Source organism: Triturus cristatus, chromosome 10 (genome assembly GCF_964204655.1).
Source record: "Triturus cristatus chromosome 10, aTriCri1.1, whole genome shotgun sequence".
NCBI lineage: Eukaryota > Metazoa > Chordata > Amphibia > Caudata > Salamandridae > Triturus > Triturus cristatus.
This window is the reverse complement of record NC_140593.1, coordinates 1,219,020,300-1,219,039,670: the sequence shown is the minus strand read 5'-3', so window position 1 is coordinate 1,219,039,670 and position 19,371 is coordinate 1,219,020,300. Positions and strand designations below refer to the sequence as shown.

General features: G+C 45.9%; 1 protein-coding gene across 1 annotated transcript in view; it reads left to right on the top strand.

Annotated features, from left to right (window-relative positions):
* The window catches only part of TEX28 (testis expressed 28), a 388,497-nt gene that overhangs the window by 255,765 nt on the left and 113,361 nt on the right, over positions 1-19,371 (top strand). The gene's annotated exons all lie outside the window — the stretch shown is intronic.

Here is a 19,371-nt window from a genome sequence, read left to right as displayed (position 1 = left end):
ACTTAAGACAAAATCCTAAACTTACTACCATTTTTGTATTCACAGAATGCACTTACTCATTTTGGTATTCACAGAAGACACTTACTCACTTCGGTATTCACAGAAGTTAGGAGTCCTAACTTTAGGACTCCTAACTGCCTTCTGTGAATACCGAAAGTCTTAAAATTAGGATTTTTCTCAGTTTAGGAGTCCTAAAGTTAGGACTCCTAACTTCTGTGAATACCGAAATGAGTAAGTGCCTTCTGTGAATACCAAAATGAGTAAGTGCCTTCTGTGAATACCAAAATGGTAGTAAGTTTAGGATTTTGTCTTAAGTTAGTTCTGTGAATCGGGCCCTTCATGATTAAGCTTGTAGAACAGAGACTTTGTACCATGTTGAATTTTTATTGAAATTAGGGATGTCACACCGACATCTTTAAAAGTTATGAACGAGTAAAAACATTAAAGGGCCTGGTTACAAGTAGTGCAGGACTCATGCACCAATATTGTGACACTGAAAAGCCCTTTGTACTAGGAGAGGTAGAAATACAGGGCTGTGACATGTTTTGGACTTGTAAATGAGCAAACATCTCAAGAATCAAAGCTTCAGCACTGATTCCTGCAGGATTGTTCCCGTTACCAGGCTTATTTTTTAAACCGCACATTTTGCCAGGGCTTTCTTTGTAACATTTCCAGGTGAAAAAAGTGCAGTAGCAATGAGTTTTCCTGTGACAGTTCTACTTTCCGATTCTGATGTTAAATCCTGCTACTGGCCAAATGAAGACTTACTCTGTACTTAGAATGAGGGCCTCTTTCTTTAAGATCTGGTAAATTGACCAGAGTTTAATTATGCAAAGTACATTACTGACTCATGAAACTAAGGTTATTTTCCAGGAAATCCTCCTCAATAGTCATAAACACTGAATAGTCCCACCCATGCGCAGGTCCCGGAGCGGAGCACTTTACAAAATATATATGTACAATAGCGCAATACCTTTCTGTAGAAAGGAGCAGTGCAATAAGGAAAATAAGAATGTTTGCTGCCCACAAAAGGCTGAAAAATGACCACATTTCTTTTAATTTTGATTTAAAAAAAGAATTAAAGTCAATAAACCTTATTCAGCTCAAAAGAGCCATAAAAGTAAACAATACAGATATGAACAACACATATTAAAACAATGAGCCAATACAAATATTTATAAATTCTCACAATGCACCCTGGAACACAAGGGCAATTTCCCTCTAAAAACAAATAAAACCAGGGCCAGAAAGGTTCAACATGCCATCTAAGGTGTTAAAGAGCTAACCAGGGTTATTTAAAAGCCCTAAACCATAAAAACAGGTAAAAATTCAAATGGGAATTCGTTAAGAACAAGTACAAAATCATCACAACAATCAAGCAGCCTCTGCCTGATCCTGAGAGCCCCTATCGGGAAACTAGGTACAATAAAGCAAATGAGAGGGCTTGTCAACTTTTGTAAATAGACCAGGGCTGGTCTCACCTGCTCAAAAAGTTGGTCCCTAAATAAAGGCAGTATATAACGAGACCACAAGGCTCTGTAGTAATCACAAAACAATCTTAAAGGGAGAAATTGTCGCATGAACCGAGCCCTCTATCTTTCACATTATGTCTGCCTAATGGGACCGCCAGAGACCAATGCAGAAGATTGAATCTGAATCTGGTCAATAAGAGTCGATGATGAGGCAGCGTGACTACGGTCAGCTAAGGCTCCATCGAGGGGCGAGTTTTTACCCTAATGCAGGACCGAACTGAAGGTTTGGGGAGCTCCTGCACATCCCTTTCTGAGTCCATCATGCGGATAAAGTGTTTCTTCACCCAAGACAAATTCCTTTTTATAATGCCATACAGATGTTCAAATACTTCAGGGCAGCCCAATTTAAGAGTGACATTCTTGATGATTTTAATCCATGGCATGTGAAGTACCCTATCTAAGGTCAGACAGTCCTCTATGATTGCACGATTAGGATCAAGCACCGGTTTACTCCATACCCTGATCCATCTAAGTATGGGCGCAAGTACTAGTTGGTCACATATATACCCTAGCCCCAACTCTTCACATATATGTGGGGACTGACTGAGGGACTGACAAAATAATTCTTAAGTATGTATTTTTCACACTCTGAAGGACCCTCATATCTTGATAACCCCAGATATCACTACCATAACTTTTACCATTGAAGTTCATTTACCCTGATATACTTCAATGAGTGCCTGCATAGGTTTGGCTCCCAATCTCTTACCAAAATCAAGGGTTGCAACTATAGCTCTCGAAAATATGTTCCTTTTTGTCTTTTGTGGCAGCCAAGAGTCTCTTTCATCAAAGAGGACCCCTAAGTTTGAGAAGGTAGGGACCCTGACCAACTGTACGTCCCCTCCAAAGCATTTTTTCTGGTGCTTCCTAACTCCCACAACCATGGTATGTTCTTGGAAAAGTTAGTACTCAGATCTAATTCTGTCATAAAGACCACAAAGGAATCAACTACCTGTTGGAGACCTACTGCGACCCTAGCAATTAGAACAGCGTCGTCCATGTAAAAGAGGGCAGGCACTAGCAATGAGCCAACCCTTGGATATCTTTACAAGCTGCACATAAATTAAAACCCAAATTATTAAGATATAGAATAAATAAAAATGGGGCTAAATGCAACCTTGTCTCACCCCCCCTATGAAGATTGCTGGGCTCTGAAAAGTTCCCAACCTGATCGTACCTTATCGAGGTAGCAAGTTCCAAATGTAAATCATGTAGAAAATTACCTATGTCTTGATCCAATACTAAGTCAATCAACACCTTCCACAATTTCGATCTATGCACACGATCGAACGCGGAGGTGAGATTAATAAATGCCATATGCAATGAACCCTTCTTTGCCACCTTGTACTTTCCAATATTTAATTGTAGTTTCAGGCATTGATCCAGGGTACCCTTGCCCGGCCTGATCCCACATGGAAGACCGGAAATCACTTTGCTCTCCTCAGACCACCTGGCTAGAATAACTTTCCTTACAACCTTCACAGTCGTATCTTTAAGGGAAATTTGCCAATAGCATTTTGGATCTGATCTTAACCCCTCTTTAAACAGGAGAGCAATTAAGGCCTTAGACCAGAACTGAGGAATGCCTTTCCTACAGAGTATATTACATACACATCTTAAAATGTTTGCCCAAAGTTGTGGTTTAGGCTTAAATAAATCTGCAGGTACCCTGTCAGGACCTGGAGACTTAGCATTGGGCATTGTTATGATGGCATCAAATATCTCCTCCTCAGTTAAACCCAAATTATAATCCCCACTCCATACACCGATTTCCACAGGCTGTACCTCATCCCTAGCGGTGTCATAGATTCCCTGAAAGTGCGAGACCCAGATATCCGTAGCGATGGTACAATCCATTGCATCATTTCTAAATTCCCTAAAAAAGGACATATTGACCACCTTCCAGAAATGGGCACTATTATTCAGTGCATTAACCTGCATAAGTTCATTCCAAGCTCTCTTTTTAATATCTGTTTTCCTAGTAAGCACGGCTTGTTTGTAAACTTTCCTCCTCTTTGCTATCACATTTCTGTCCCTGGGGGTCTGCCTCAGGGCCCTCATCAGGTCCTGGTAAGCCCTTGAGCAGGATTGGTCATACCGTCCCTCCCCCTCTTTGACCCCTTTCCCCACAGGCTTACTAAGATGTTTCGTTACCTGCCCACAAATCCGATGAAAGGCAGTCAAAACCTCCTCCGCATATTCGTCCGTAACCTCAACAAATATTAACGTTAGTTTCACAAACACTATGGAGACTGCTAACGAAGGACTCTGACATACTTTTTCCCATTTTATGCGCCAGCCCTGATCTTTGGTTGTTATATCCCTACCGCCTCCACCCACGCTTAACCCCACGGATGCCTCAATATCCCAATCTAATTCAAACACAAGGGGATTGTGATTGCTAAACTGGCTCCTCTTAATCTCAAAATATTTGGCCCTATGACTCTCAGTAGCAGAAATTAAAATGTATTTGATTGTTGATTTACAACCCCACCCAATAAAAGAAGGGATGGGGACCACTGCCTGCTCATTTATAAGGCTCTGCAGATTACAATCAGCCAGGATAGTCTCTAACAACTCGCCTTGTGGCGTATGTTCAAAGTGAGTGGCCACTGAGTCCTCCGCAAATGAGTCATCATTAATTACTCTTCCCAGCTGGCACTTATGCACATTCAAATCCCCAAGGATGAGCACCGAGTGTAGGGAGTGCTGCCCTTCCGCAAACTAATCCAGGACGTTTTTAAGGCTAGGCAAATGCTCATTCGTGTGAGCTCGCACAAAGGAGTTATAAAAATTGATAACAACTAGACTTTGTGCTCTCTTAAAGTCTAGCTTGACAACTAACAAGTTGTCAGAGCCGGAGTCAATTAAACAAGAGGTGCAAGGGATATCCAATGAGAGGAGGGTAAGTAAACCCCCCCTAGCTCTTCTATGGTTCGAAGGCGTAGCTGCTGTAAAAAAGGATGAGTACCCATCCATAAAAACACGAATTGCCCACATTCCAATTTTCCTGCAGGGCTATGATCTGGTCGCCTCCTACACAATGTAGCCACCTCTCATCTTTTTTTTTATTGTTAAGGCCAGCTATATTCCAACAGGCTACTTTGGCCAAAGCACACATTTCATTCACACTTTTAGTCACAGCCGCCCTGTTTGTCTTTAACTGACTCAATCCCATACTGCTGGAGTTCAGTCAATCAATGCAGTCCAGGTCGCTCAAAGGTTGAAACCTATTATTGGAGCAAATCGGCCTAAGCCTGTCCCTACGCTCCCCAACCACCCACAATTTACACTGAGCCTTCTCTCAATAAGGGGGAACTGTGGAGGGGGTAACTCCAAGGGGAGAACTCCTAAGGCCCGTGACAGGTCCATTACTACATTGCCTATGCTGAATACACTCTTCACAAGAATTTGATGCCTAAAGTTTAAAACAATAGTCCTTTTCTTGGTCTTTTTCCCTTACCCCTACCCACCCCACTCTTCTAGCCATTACTAAAGGCGAGGATACTTGCTGCCCCGGCCCCATGTAGTTTTCGCACCAATGCCTCGCCTTGTGCATCAGCGCAGGAGTGGATTCACCTTCCCCATCTTTTAACTGTGTCACCCACCCCCAGAATGACAACTAAAGGTATTGACTCGGGGGTGGGGGGGGGGGATGGCTGCAGCTTGATCGAGTTACCCACTGGATCCTTCTTTTGAGTGGGAAATTGGCTTTCAGGTTGCTGTTGGACCCTATGGGCCAGAGTGGACTCTTCTCCTATGCACTTTGAGTTATGAGATATAGGCCCATGATCACCAGCCTATTTCTCACTTTGGGAGGGTAAATGATGCTGGACTCTGCCCTATTCCCTGCCCACCATCAACACTTCCAACCTGACAGAGCAAGTGTCAGCAGAGCCCAAGCTTGGCTGGGTGAGCTGCTTTGAAGAATTACAGGAGCATTACAAGCCCCCAGCACATTCTGCTCACTGGAGGTCAAGGGCAAAAACTCTAAGCGCAGACTCCAGAAAATATTTTAGCTGTGGTTCAAGGGCATTTAAATCTGCTAGAGTGCCAATAGGGGTGACAGACGCTACACCAGTGACCATTTGAGATGCCAAGGAAGAAGGAGCCGATACACCCCTTGATTTCAAACCCTTCCTTCTTTTCTTTTGACCTCCAGCAATCTGATGGCCCTTGTTGATTCAACCACACAAACGGGCCTCTGCTGGGGTTTGTGCGAGTGACTGTCCATCCGCTCGGTGTAAAGCGTTTCTGGGATCTGAGCATCCGAGGCTGCAATAAAGGGGCAAAATGATTAGTGCAAATAAGGGCGTCGTCACATGCTGCTATGTGTGGGATTGCTGGTGAAGCCGAGGGAACATGAGGGGAAAATGAGAGCGGGGCTATTTGAACGTGGTGGAGAGATCCTGACCCTGCTGTCCACGTTTACAAACATCCCAGGTATTTTCAGCCGATTCTCAGATTCGTGATGAATAGAAACACTGGGTACACTAAGAGGCGAGCAGTCGGGTCAGGCACCAAAATGTGCTCACACTCTATTACTAGATTGTCAGTCCTATCAAGGACACACTGGTCCCCAGCAGACTTCTTGGATTTCTTGGATTTAGCTGCTCCATATCCTCCCTCCGTAGCCGTTCCTTTAGCCATTGTTTACAACTCAAAAGATGGAAAACCAGTAACATTTGAACTCAGACAAATCACAAAATGTAATAACAGAAATGGGCAGGGGACAACCAGAATCTGATAGACAATATGAATGAAACGCAGGGGCAGATGGAGGGAACTGTGGGACTTGTGGTCCCCAGAGGCAGCGGGTGCCTCTGCGACGGCTTCCCCGTCTGTTGGCAGTGTCCCTGGAGGTGGAGGCAGCCCCCTCGGGTTAGAGGCGGCAGGACCCTCCCCGCAGCAGACACAGAGGTAGCAGGCTCTTCCGTGTAGCGCTGCTCCAGTGGCAGGTGGCAGACACTGCAGGGGCCTCCTCCTCAAGCCTTCAATGTAATCAGATAGGCAGAAATTAAATCCCATTGACTAGCGAAGATCTTTAACAGAACGTTTTTAAAATGAGAAGAAAGGTAATGAAGGGTCACATCCGCAGACTGGCCGCAGTGGAGAAAAGCAAACACGAACGGGCACTCTGCCTTTTAAGGGTCTCACTGTACCCACAGGTGACAGTTGGGTCAGTTCATTTTTCCGACTCTTGGTAACAGGATCCTGTGGCACTGAGCTCTGTCTTTTTGACGTTTATTTCTCATTTGCTATCTTCCCAAAGCTGATCTTTCTTGTTTCCCTCAACATCTTTCAAGAATAGCAGTATGTGTAAATATTTTTCAAACAGAAAAGACTACTTTTCTGCGAGGATGCCTGCACTATTTGTGAAGTGCCCTGCCCGTGGGATGAGGCTGGGCCGGTCAGACCCTCAGAGTCTGTATGGTATGCGTGCCAGAAGACCATCGACCTGAAGACTGCAGTCACTGTCAAATGTTCTCCAGGACAACCAGGAAGGACAACTAGAAATCAGAATGCATGGCCTGCAGCAGCAGCATTATGAAGCAACTACTGGGACATCTGGGGGCGTAGGGGAAAGTCACTCTTCCACCAGAACTCTCTCTTTCTGCTCCAAGGACTCCCATAGGGATAGGTCCAGGGAGAGGCTTTGCTCCCGCTCAACTTGAAGAAGAAGGACTTTGAAGTTGGACACCATTCCCACATGTTTACCATCGACTCCATCAGAGACGTCAATGTTGAGGCAACATACAATGTTGAAACCACCTCTGACGTCAACAGCTAGCCATTGAAGCCCTGTTCAACACCAATGCCATTATCCCCATCACGTTAATGCGCAAAAAAACATCCTTTAAGCAGTTGCACTTATCTCCTGATTGGCTTGGAGAGCTAAAAAGAAGAAGGTATCTTTAACCTCATATTCGGGTTAATCTTAAACCTCTTCTTCATCAAGAGAAGTCACTGAGGTAGTTCTGTGTTGCATACTTTTGCCAGGGAGTTCTAAATCTCCGTACTTCTCTATGGGCCTGCTAATCTGGTGCTTTTGGCATCTCCACAGCTGCCTCAAATGCTTCCACAGCCCATGCCTCCCTCTGCTCCTGTAAGACCTGTAAGGGAAAGAAGTCATTTCATACCAGGTTCACGTTCTACAACTCAGGTAAGAAGAATAAAACAGAAGAGTCCCTGAAGTAGAGCAAGATCATGGTCTAGAGCATCTTCAAGGGGGATTTCCAAAATATATTCTGGAGGGAGGTCGCCCTCACACTACAGGCAATCTAAACATTCTTGCAGAAACGTTTGTTCTACAGAGTGGAGACAATCTCAATCCTGGTCCTTTTCCTCAAGTCACTTTTCCATCAGAGATTACTCCATAACTCAGTCTGTTTTCTTCTTTCAAGAATGCCGAAAGTAGATACCCAGACTACTTCCAATGAGGTACAGGTTAGAGGAGCAGCAAAATGAAATATCCCTATGCTGTCTCCACCTGCAACTGCTTCTATGATGTTCTAGACTTTACATCAGAGAACAGCTTCCACTTTATTCTCCTGTCTGGAATACTTGACCCTGCTATGCAGTTATTCTCTGCTTGAATAAAGTCTGCACCATCTAGATTTTAAAAGAAGCATGTACCTCAAGATCCTCTCTTTGTCAAAATGGGTTCTCATCTGTATTTTGTAATGGCATCTGCTGCAAAGAAGTCTTGTACAGTCGCACCTTCGTCTTCTATTCCACCTGAGAAAGAAAGTAAGATAATGGATTTGGTGGGAAGGAAAATGTGTAGAACTTCAGCAGCAACAATGAAGTCTGCCAGCACTACTGCACTTTTGAGGCGATCCAATAGGTCTCCAAGGTTCACTGAGAGCTTGCCAAAGGACCATAGGACCATATGAGAGACACTTCGTTCTGTAGAGGCTTCAAGACCTCAATAGTCACAAAGGCAATCAGACCAACCTTGTAAGCCCTTCAGGAGATGGGGAGGCCAGCAACCATCTGCAGCCACAGGGAATCTCCCGCCACACCATGACTTTCCCCTTCCCTGTTAGTCACTCCAGTAAAGGAAACATAGTCAATCAACGTCAAAAGTGACTCTTGATAACTACAGACAGATGGGTGGGTCTTGCATTCATGCCAACATTTTACAGCAGACAAATGGGAAATAAAATGAATATCGTCGGGAGATTGTATTTTCCTACTGACCTATATTGCAGCAGAGACATTCTGTCTGAATCCGGACTATTGCCATGTATGGTGACAGACAATCAGCATTTCATCTTTGGCACTTTAATAACATAGCACTAACAAAATCAGAGTTTGGAACTCAGTTTTTGTTTACGCTATGGTGAATTGCCCAAAAAAAAAAAGGTCTGAGGTCTGTCAAATGCTCTAATCTCCCCTTCCAATAATTAAGGTCAGAGCGTTAACCTTTGATGTCAGATGTAATTTTTGAAGGAGGAGACTGGAGCTTGCGTGACAGGCATCATCCTTTTATTTTTGGCAGTTTTACAAAACTCCGAATAGGGTTTCTGCATGTAGGAATCGAGAGGCCAGAGACTTGCCCTGAAATCGGTAGTCTCCCGTCTGAGTCAGGAGGGTTGGCATGAATGGTCTTGATTATTATTCAGAATGGATGTTGTCATTGATTCAAATTCCCACTATACCACCAAAAAAACTTCTTCTCTAACACTGGATCTTTTATATATTCACATGCTTGAATCATTCCCGTGATCAGATTGGGAATCGCCAGTACATTAAAATAGCAGTATGCAGCGTAAAATGGCCATTGACCTGAAACACCATTGTATATTTAGTAGCATATCCACCTCATTTGAAAGCACCCAGACATCAGCCAATGTGGTGGAAGCTTAAGCTCTCCTACTCCCAATAGGGGCCACCATCGCTCAGAATTCCACTGCACGTCATATGTGAGGGATTCCCCTGGCAGAACTCTACTCTAACCTTTCAGTGAGCCTAAATCTGTTACTTGTTTGATCTGCCCTGGATTTGAATCAGCTCTGTCTTCAGTACTGAAGTACTGTGAGTTGGGTTTAGGGAAATTTGATCAAATTATGGGCCAGGGAGGTCCTTATACCTAACAGAGAACTGTCACCATGGCTACCAGACGAGAAGAAACCTCTCTTCAAACCTTGTTCATCTTGTGGTCTTAAGGAGATTTGCGCTGATGAATCAAAAATTAGCTAGCATTCGCGCCAAGAATTTTCAATTCTATTAAGGACACGGAGGCGAGGATTATGCTTCTCTTTCTATTTATTGCTACCCACAGCAGCCAATGAAAACTTTTGTTACATGAAAAAACAACACTTTTCTCATGATGCATATGTCACATCACTTCCTGCAGGGCCCCATAAGAGCCAGCCATACCGGAACTAGTCCTCTTTCTTTGCTCCGAACAGAAGTCCAATAAGTATTAAAGTTCAAAAGTATTAAAGTTCAACAACAACAGCTTCCAACGTGGAAGAACACCAGACCAGCTGGGAAACACGCCACTCCGTACGACGGATCAATCCATCTTCTTGTCAGATCCTGAAAGAATAGAAATAAACAGCCCGTAATTTCTGTCAAAACAGAGTATATACAGCACGGGTGGGCAAGAAATTACATTACAGTAATTTAACCGGGTGGGATAATCCTCGCCTCCGTGTCCTTAATAGAATTGAAAATTCTTGGCGCGAATGCTAGCTAATTTTTGATTCTATTACAGGACCGGAGGCTTCGTATTATGCTAGTTTAACGCTGATTAAAAACAACAGAGGATATATCTCCCACCGGTTTATAGTAAAATTGTTTAAACGTGGATTCAGACGACCAGTCTGCAGAACGCATTATATCTTGCACCGTAGAACCCAACATGAAAGTCTTGGAGGCCATGGCGCCTCGAACAGAATGTGCACCAAACACTTGGGTATCTACCCCTGCCTCTTGCATAACACCTTTCAGCCATCTGGCTATGGTAGCCGCAGTAACAGGTTTATACGGTTTTTGCAGAGCAATTAACAGTTGAACCACACCATCAGGCCTGAGAGACCTGGTACATTCTTCGTAAGTCTTGAGACATTGAACCACACAAAGTTTAGCATTATCAGGAAAAGCATGATAATCCACACAACGTGACAAGGTTTTTGTTCTAGACGTAATATTAAACGAAACGCCCTCTGGAGTAAATACTCTACCTGTAATATCGAGCGCTTTAACATCCGAGGAACGTCTGCAAGCCGCCAGGCAAAGTAACATGGCCAGTTTGGCCGACAACTGCTTCCTGGACAACCTATTGTTGTCCGGCCAACTATTGAAGAGGGACAGAACCAGCGAGACGTCCCACAAAGAGGAATACTTTGGTTTGGGAGGATTGGCTACTCTAATGCCCTTTAGGAGTTTACAGATGAGAGGATGCATCCCAACAGGCTTGCCCTCGATCTGAGAGTGGCCTGCCGAGATGGCGGAGCGGAAGTTATTAACCGAGCGGTAGGCTAAACCCTGCGACGTCTTCTCCGAAAGAAAATTTACAACATAGGGTAATCCTGCCCCCACGGGATCCACATGTTGTCCCACGCACCAACGAACCCAGCATCCCCAGGCTGAAGAATATCGTTTCTTGGTAGAGGGGGCCCATGCCTGATTGATAAAGCTTGCAGCCTGGTCCGAAAATCCTGGCATTTGCCAACGCTGCCTGAAAGTCTCCAGGCCATCAGGGTCAGGTGCCCCGATAGCACCATCGGGTGTATCTCCCCCCTGAGGGCCCTGGAGCATGGTCGAGGACCAAGGGATCCGCCTGGGGAAGTCGCAACTCGCCTCCATCAGCAACGGGAACCAAGGCTGCGACTTCCACAGGGGAGTCACCAGTATCACCTCCGCTTTCTGACGCATCACTTGAGTGAACACTCGGGGAATGAGGATGAACGGTGGAAACGCGTAGTTCAACTGTTGAGACCACTCCTGAGCCAAGGCATCTGTCGCCAGCGCCAGAGGGTCCGGCCTCCAGCTGAAAAACTGCGTCATTTGACGGTTCAGCCTGGAAGCAAATAGGTCGATCTCGCAGCGTCCCCAAATCTCCTGTAACCAGTGAACCACCCGCGGGCAAAGTTGCCAGTCGCTGTAGTCCTTGAGGTGGCGAGAGTTCCAATCCGCCACCACGTTGGACTGACCCGGAATGTACTCCGCTACCACCGATATCTGGTTGTTTAGGCAGTAATGCCAAAAGGCCTTCGCTACCTCCACCAGCATCGAGGACCTCGTGCCCCCCAATTTGTTGATGTATCGGACTGCCGACACGTTGTCCATCCGAAGAAGGATGCAACATGAGATCTGCCGGGGGGCCAACGTCCGGATCGCAAAGGATCCCGCGAGGAGCTCCAGACAATTTATGTGAAGATTTAACTCCTCCAGGGACCACCGTCCCCCTGTGGACATATTTCCGCAGCGCGCTCCCCAACCCCAACGGCTGGCGTCGGACGCTATGACCACCTCTGGCAACGAGCCGAAGATTGCTCTGCCGTTCCATGCCTCGACGTGGGCCAACCACCACTGCATCTCCTCCCTCACCTCCTGGGTGAGGGGGACTACGTCTGTGTAAGAAAGGCCCTTCTGTAAGTGCTGGATCTTTAGGCGTTGAAGGGCCCTGTAGTGCAGGGGGCCCAGGAATATCGCTTGAATGGATGACGCAAGGAGGCCCACTATGCGGGCAATCCCCCTGAGCGAGACCATCTGCTTGGAGAGAAACGAGCGTAGCTCCTTCTTGATGTCCCATAGCTTGGAGCTCGGGAGACAGAGTTGGGCCGTCTGAGAATTTATGACGAACCCCAGAAAGTCTATCGTCTGCGTGGGAGAGAGGACCGACTTCGGTTCGTTGATCACGAACCCCAGGTTCTGCAAAATATGAATGGTCATGCGCAGGTGCCGAGCCACCAGCTCCGGAGATTGCGCCATGATGAGCATGTCGTCCAAGTAGACAATCATGCGAACCCCTTGCTCTCTGAGGTAGGCCACGACCGGCTTCAGCACCTTGGTGAAGCACCACGGTGCTGAGGAAAGTCCAAAAGGAAGGACCAAATACTCGTACCACCGGTTCCGCCATTGAAACTGAAGGAATCTGCGATGGGGACGATATATGGGAACGAACAGATAAGCGTCCTTCAGGTCCAGACGGACCAACCAGTCCCCTTGCTTCAATAGATCCGCCAACAGATGGATGCCCTCCATCTTGAAGTGTTTGTACGTTAGAAAGTGATTGAAATCCCTCAAATTGAGTACCAACCTGTAACCGCCTCCTTTCTTCTGTACCAGAAAAATATTGCTGCAGAAGCCGCGAGGGCCCTCTTTGCAAGGAGCTATCGCGCGTTTCTGCAGCAATCCGTCTATTTCTGAATCTATAAAATCGCACTCGATTTGGGAAAAAGAAAGCTGCCTGGGGCGCTGTACCTGACGGGGTGTCTGAAAAAACTCTAGGTGGAACCCCTGAACTGTCTGTAGTACCCAAGCGTCTTGTGATATCTGAGCCCAATTGTGAAAGAAATACCGAGTACGCCCCCCCAAGGGAAGAGGAAGTAAATCTGAAGCGCTCACCTGAGGAATCAGCGGCTTGGAATCCTCCACGGTAGGAGCCTTTGTTAAAGCGCCGTTTGTTGAAGCGCTGTCTGGTGGGGTAGAAGGTACCACCACGGGTGGAGTCCCAGTCACCCCTGCCGCGTCCGAAATCTCCTCGCTGGGGACCTTGAGTGTGCTGACGGCCAAACGAGCGTCCCCGCCCTCGTCCGGCCCTATTGAAAACACCGGCGTGAAACACGCGCTTGATCCCTGCTTGAGCCTTGTCCAGGGTAGTAAACGTGCCCACATACTTCGCAACATCCTTGACAAACCGGTCCCCAAAGAGGTTCCCGTCCGCCAACGGCCCAGGTTCCGACGCGGCCAGCTCAGTAAGGTTGGCGTCCATCCGCATTAATATCGATTTCCTGCGTTCCGTCGATATCGCGCAGTTGGCATTCCCTAACAAGCAGATAGCTCGTTGGGTCCAGCCTGCTAGCACGTGGGGATCGATCGCACTCCCTGATTCCTGCGCCTCCAGGGCCATTTCCAAAATTTTTGCCAGGGGCCCGACCACATCCAGGAGCTTGTCTTGGCAACCCCGCCAAGCGCGATCAATCCCTTTCTTGGGATCCTTGGCGAACTTTTTTAGAAACGTTAGCATGCTGGGGTCAATGTCCGGCGTCTCCGCCACTTTGTCCGAGAGGTCCGGTCTTGGGCATTCTGACTTTAGCCTACTGTGCACCTCCTTGTCAAACCCCTTGCGTAAATTCTCGTGCAGGTACGCAGCCACCTCCGGAGCCGGTAACCAGTCCGATGATCGGGGGTGCACGATATCTGCGGGGTTAAAAGTAAAGGGTGTAGGAACCTCTGGGGGTTCCGCATGCTTGGTCTTCCTGGACTTCTTTTTAGGAGGGGAGTCGTCCGGCGTGTCCGAGGAAGTGGACGTAGACTCTGTATCAGTGTCTTGAACCTTCTCACGCTCTCGAGTTGGGCGCGGCAGCGCCTCGTAGGACTGTGAGTGTGGCCAAGGCTGACCCCGGGAATCCCCTGACGTCCCCTCTGTTTGTTTAGGGAAGCCATGCTTCTTAGCAAACCTCTCCAGCTGTTTAGTGATGGGCTTTAAAGCCGTCGCCAGAGCTTGCTGTACAGTTCCAGGAACTGCTTTTCTAGGGCCTTGCTGACCGACTCCTGGACAGAAGCATCCAGGGCCTCAACAATATTGTCCTCAATGGCAGGTCCTCCTACCTCCTCCTCGTACAAGGTATCATCCTCCTCATAATGCACCCACGTATCCATAGTGGAACCACACTTGTAGCGGTACTTGCTCATAAGGCAAGAGCAAAGAGGAATCCAAGGGGGGAGCCAACCCACAGCACAGCAGCACCGGTACCTAGCTCCTCAGCCAACAGCTGTAGAATAATTATTGCAGCCCACAGGGCGTAGTGGAGCCAAGAGCAAATATTAAATATAAGGAGGTGTGCTCCCTCCAGGCCCAGGTCGTTCTTACAGCCAGCCAGGCGTCAGCAGTGCTCTTTCGGTAAAAACTACAGCTCAAATGCTGAAAACGAAACTAATCGGGTCGTTTCGATGTGCGCAGCCCAAATCCTACTAAATCCTACTAGATTGGGCTACGCACGTGGAAACGCTAAGGAAACTAAACTATCCGGCTCCTGGCGTCAGCGGCATACGAGGGAAGCCCAGCGCCCATAATCCACACAAGTTTTGAACCCGCCGAAGGCGGGACGGTACCGGGTGCTGAAAAGGACACAGCGCCGCGCGCTAATGGGGCATGCGAAGCGGCCGAGCGCCGCGTTTGATCTATTTCACTTGACAAGGTACGCTCTCGCGCCTCGGTCCGCTCGCCGCCCACAGAGACTCCGATCTTACCGCGCTACACCGCGGAGATCACCAAGCGCCGTAGCGCGATTCAGACACATGGAAGTTAGTAAGCCAATGAAGGCGCTCTCGCCGTTAAGGAACAGTAACGCAGCCTAAGCGGCTGACCCCAAACAGTAGCTATCGCTAGCAAGTCACATATCACACCTCAATGTTAGCATACACAATCAATCTTAATGCCATAAAATCGGAGCTTTCGACTTAACTGTCTGCGTGAGCAGCAAAGAAAGAGGACTAGTTCCGGTATGGCTGGCTCTTATGGGGCCCTGCAGGAAGTGATGTGACATATGCATCATGAGAAAAGTGTTGTTTTTTCATGTAACAAAAGTTTTCATTGGCTGCTGTGGGTAGCAATAAATAGAAAGAGAAGCATAATACGAAGCCTCCGGTCCTGTAATAGAATCTAATCTTTTAGTGTATTTATTGCTTCAATCCAACTCATAAGGCAGCTAAATGTGACACTTGTAAGACTTTTACAGATAAGAATCTTAAGGACAGAAAAAGGAGGTTACCATTATATTTGATAGCTAAAGAGAATTGTAATCCTTCTAATGGAGAAGGCCCCTCTTCAGGGGAAGATTCAGTGAAAAGTGCTCCTCCAAGGACTTCCACAAAGGCAGTGCAAAAAGGAGGCTTCTTCAGTGCCCAGAATTGCACATGTTTGGTTCAGCGCTTGGAGCCACCTCTTCTGTCACTAAACATGGAAAACATTTGTTTAAAGGATAATTGTCTGCACAGCACGTATCAGAATCTATAGAGGGTCAACCTGTCAATAAAAAGAATAAATCTTCAAAATCACTGTTGTCATCCACAACTTTGATGGCAAGACAGTTGTCATAGTCTACATCGTCATCTACGAGACAGTCAGAGACAAAACCATCGAGGTTTTCTGTGTCAATCCCATCAATATTGGCAACAGCCCCATTAGCGGTGACCTTGCCATCGATGACACTGTTAACGTTGAAGTCTATTACGTTCATAATAACACCCCCTACACGGATACCGTCAACACAGACACCATCAACTGCAGTTCAATTGGACCTGTGCTTTCACTATTGAAGGTGCCAACCTTATCTGATCAAGAAGATGTGGCTAGTGACTATTTTTCGCAAACTGCTAATACTTCCGTGCAATTAAATGTGAAATATGTCCCAGGTTTTGGGAAGGACATGGAGGAAAATTAATGTTACTCAGAGTATGATTATCAGCAGAATTATATTCCTCATACTTCAAAGGTGTACATACCACCTAGACAATACAGGCAAACTGATGTAGTTCATGTACTTATGGGCTTTTTATCTACATTGCAACAGATGATGTAAACTCTGCAAAAGATATTGACTCAACAACCGGCTAATAAACCACGTCCGCTGCCTCATCCTTTACCAGCTATCCCTACTCGACAACAGTCACCACTACCTCCTCCACCACCTCGAAGAGAATCATCCCCCACAGCTGTTAAAATTTGATTAGTTCCACCAACGGCTGAAGACATGGATGATGATGAATCTAATTACTATGTATAATAGATAAGGAGGAAAGTATATTTCCACACGTTGATGGAGGACAAGATGATGTTGCAGGGGATTTATTGATTCAAAGGGAAGTGGGTGAAGTGCCTATTCCACAAGGCCCTACAAATTATATTCCACATTCTCATTCATTAATGAAAGAGCTGTGGAATAGTTCAACCTACCAATGAAGTCTACGAGTCAGCAATGTTTTATTTATGATTTCCAATAGCAACCTCAGATGTCTGTAAGATCAGTACTAATTTTGTATTTACCTTGGTCTGTAGGCCTAATGTAAACTCCAGCTAAGGTTCCAGCTGTGATTCCTATTCTGGAGAAGAAATATAGTTCTCCGGAATCTGCTCCAGCCTGCCTCAAAGTACATACTAAACCGGATTCAGTCATCTTTTCAGTGGCTCAAACAAGTACCAAAAATCCAACCACACCATCCTCTGATCCACCAGACAGGGATAGTAGCCATATAGATTACTTGAGAAGCTAGTTAATGCTCCCACAATTCCAGGGTGTTACAATTGCCAGATGTGGCATAGTATTTCTCCTTTCTTGAGCTCATCCTGTAGAATAAAAGGGAGACAGCAAGCGCTATCCTTACGTAAGAAGAACTTACCTCTTCTTTTATTATTGACAGGGAAATGGATGCCTTTAACATAGGTTTTTGCCAACTTGCAGGAGGAGCGATATTAAGAAGACAAGGCTGGCTAAAGTCCAAGGCCTTCTGCCGTGAGTTGCAATCTAAAACTTTAGACATGCCATTCGATGGCCTTACCCTTTTCGGTAAGCAGGTATGTGAGGCTCATCAGGGTTTTAAAAATATACAGCTTCTGTCAAGGCTTTGGGTCTTCTACAGTATCGCAGGTTTGGATATTCTAGTTTTCATGGCTCATGTAAATCTAAAACTTTCAGAGGATAATTCAACCAATATGGACATCAACGTTTATATTATCCTTAAAAGCATCTGGCATAGTGAGATGCTGCGCTGGGGCAGTGCAGAGAGTGCTGCATTGCGCAGAGAGGTCCTCGGGGGGGCCTACGCAAGAATCCAATAGCGCTAGACTGGGACGCTATGTTAGAAGCCCCTTAATCAGTAGATGTCAATAATTAAACTCTTGAACTCACATGGTTGTCCATAAAATGGGACGCACGTTCCCAGAGTGCTGCAAAATATGTTACGGAAATGGTTGTCACTACATACTTTATACAAGGAAATCCTACATTGTTGACAGAGTATTTCAGTCTCTGTGTATGTACATGGGACCGGAGGGTTGTGGGTGGGGGGAGTTGGGGACATGTTTTTCTTTCTCTATTTCACTCATGAGAACGTTGTTCATGCACATAGCCAAGGCACAGATATCCGCCTTTATGTTCGAATAAGCTACTGGACAATAATGACATAACCAGTGTCATTGCCATAGATGTTGTGAAATTTCAATATCTTCCTACTCAGTACAAGTTGTACCGTAAACCAGGATTGCACAGTAAACGCAGAATAGATGATGATATATGGTATCCACAAGGCGATTATGACATTCTGGAATGTGTACTAATGTAATGTGATGAATATGTTTTGCTACGAAAAATCAATAAACTATGTTTAAAAAAAAAATGATCCTCAAAAGCAACTGGAATATGATCAAGGATATTCTTACAATCATTGTCAAAGACAGTCTTATGGGAGATCATCAGGAAGAAAGAGAAGGTCCTCTCAATCATGCACCAATGACAATCAGAAGAGAATTTGACTCTCTGACTTTGCCCCCTCTTCCATCTCCTACAGAGCAGTTGATGGAGAATTTTCCTGTTTGCTCCCTCTTGGGAGCCTATCACATCAGACAAATGGGTGAGGCATATTGTTGTTTCAGGTCATACAGTGGAGTTTATTCAGGGTGAGCCCACCCAAAGAGGAACATCATCTCTATTTGTGGGAATCCGCAAAACCAGCATTGAGGAGCCTTCACTGGCTGCCTGTTAGGGAAAGAATCCAATTCAAAGCCATGTGTATTGCTCATAAGATCTTCTGAAAGGAATGGCCCAGCAATCAGCCGATCTATGATAATCCCTTATCAACCTAGCAGAAACCTCAGCTCGGCGTCCTCTTCTCTCACCCTGCTCCCGAGAATAAAGAGAGCTAGATGTGGTGGTCGCTCCTTCTCCTATAACTCTGGCAAGTAATGGAACCCTCTCCCCCCACGCTTATGGGCGGAGCCTAACCTGTTGCCCTTTCGTAAACACCTAAAAACACTGCTCCTTAACAACTGCTTCTAACCACTGGGCTTTCTTGTTTGTCTGTGTTCGTCTGTAGCGCTGGGATGCCTCAGGGTAGTTATCGCGCTATATAAATTTATTTTTCATTTCATTTCATATCCTGGCATTCTGCTAGAATGGTCTCAATCCTATCCATTGTCTCATAACAAACCACATTAGATGGCCTATTAGTACCCAGCGGCTGTCCCTCGGCCTTCCTTTTACCCATTTCTTATTCTAGGCTTAACAGCGTTCTAAGGCACAGGATACAAACAGAAGGGTAAATCAAGAACAAGAGTCAATTGCTCACCACCCCCACAGAACCACAAAGCAAAGAACTACAAGCAGTATAGCAGATATGGTGTACTTTTACAGATGGAAGATTTATTGGTAAAGCAGTGCAGTGTAAAGTGCAAAGTGCAAGGTGCTATAGGCTAGGGAGTCGATTCAAAATGCCTAGTGCAGGGTAAAAAATGAACTAAGTTCAATAGGCTACAATCCAAATATAAAATTAGCAAAATAGAAATATATTAGGAACAGGTTAAAAACACCATTTGTCACTCGATATTCGCCATGGTATCAGTGGGTGCGTTTAAGACAAATTTAACACAATTTGGCTAAACCGA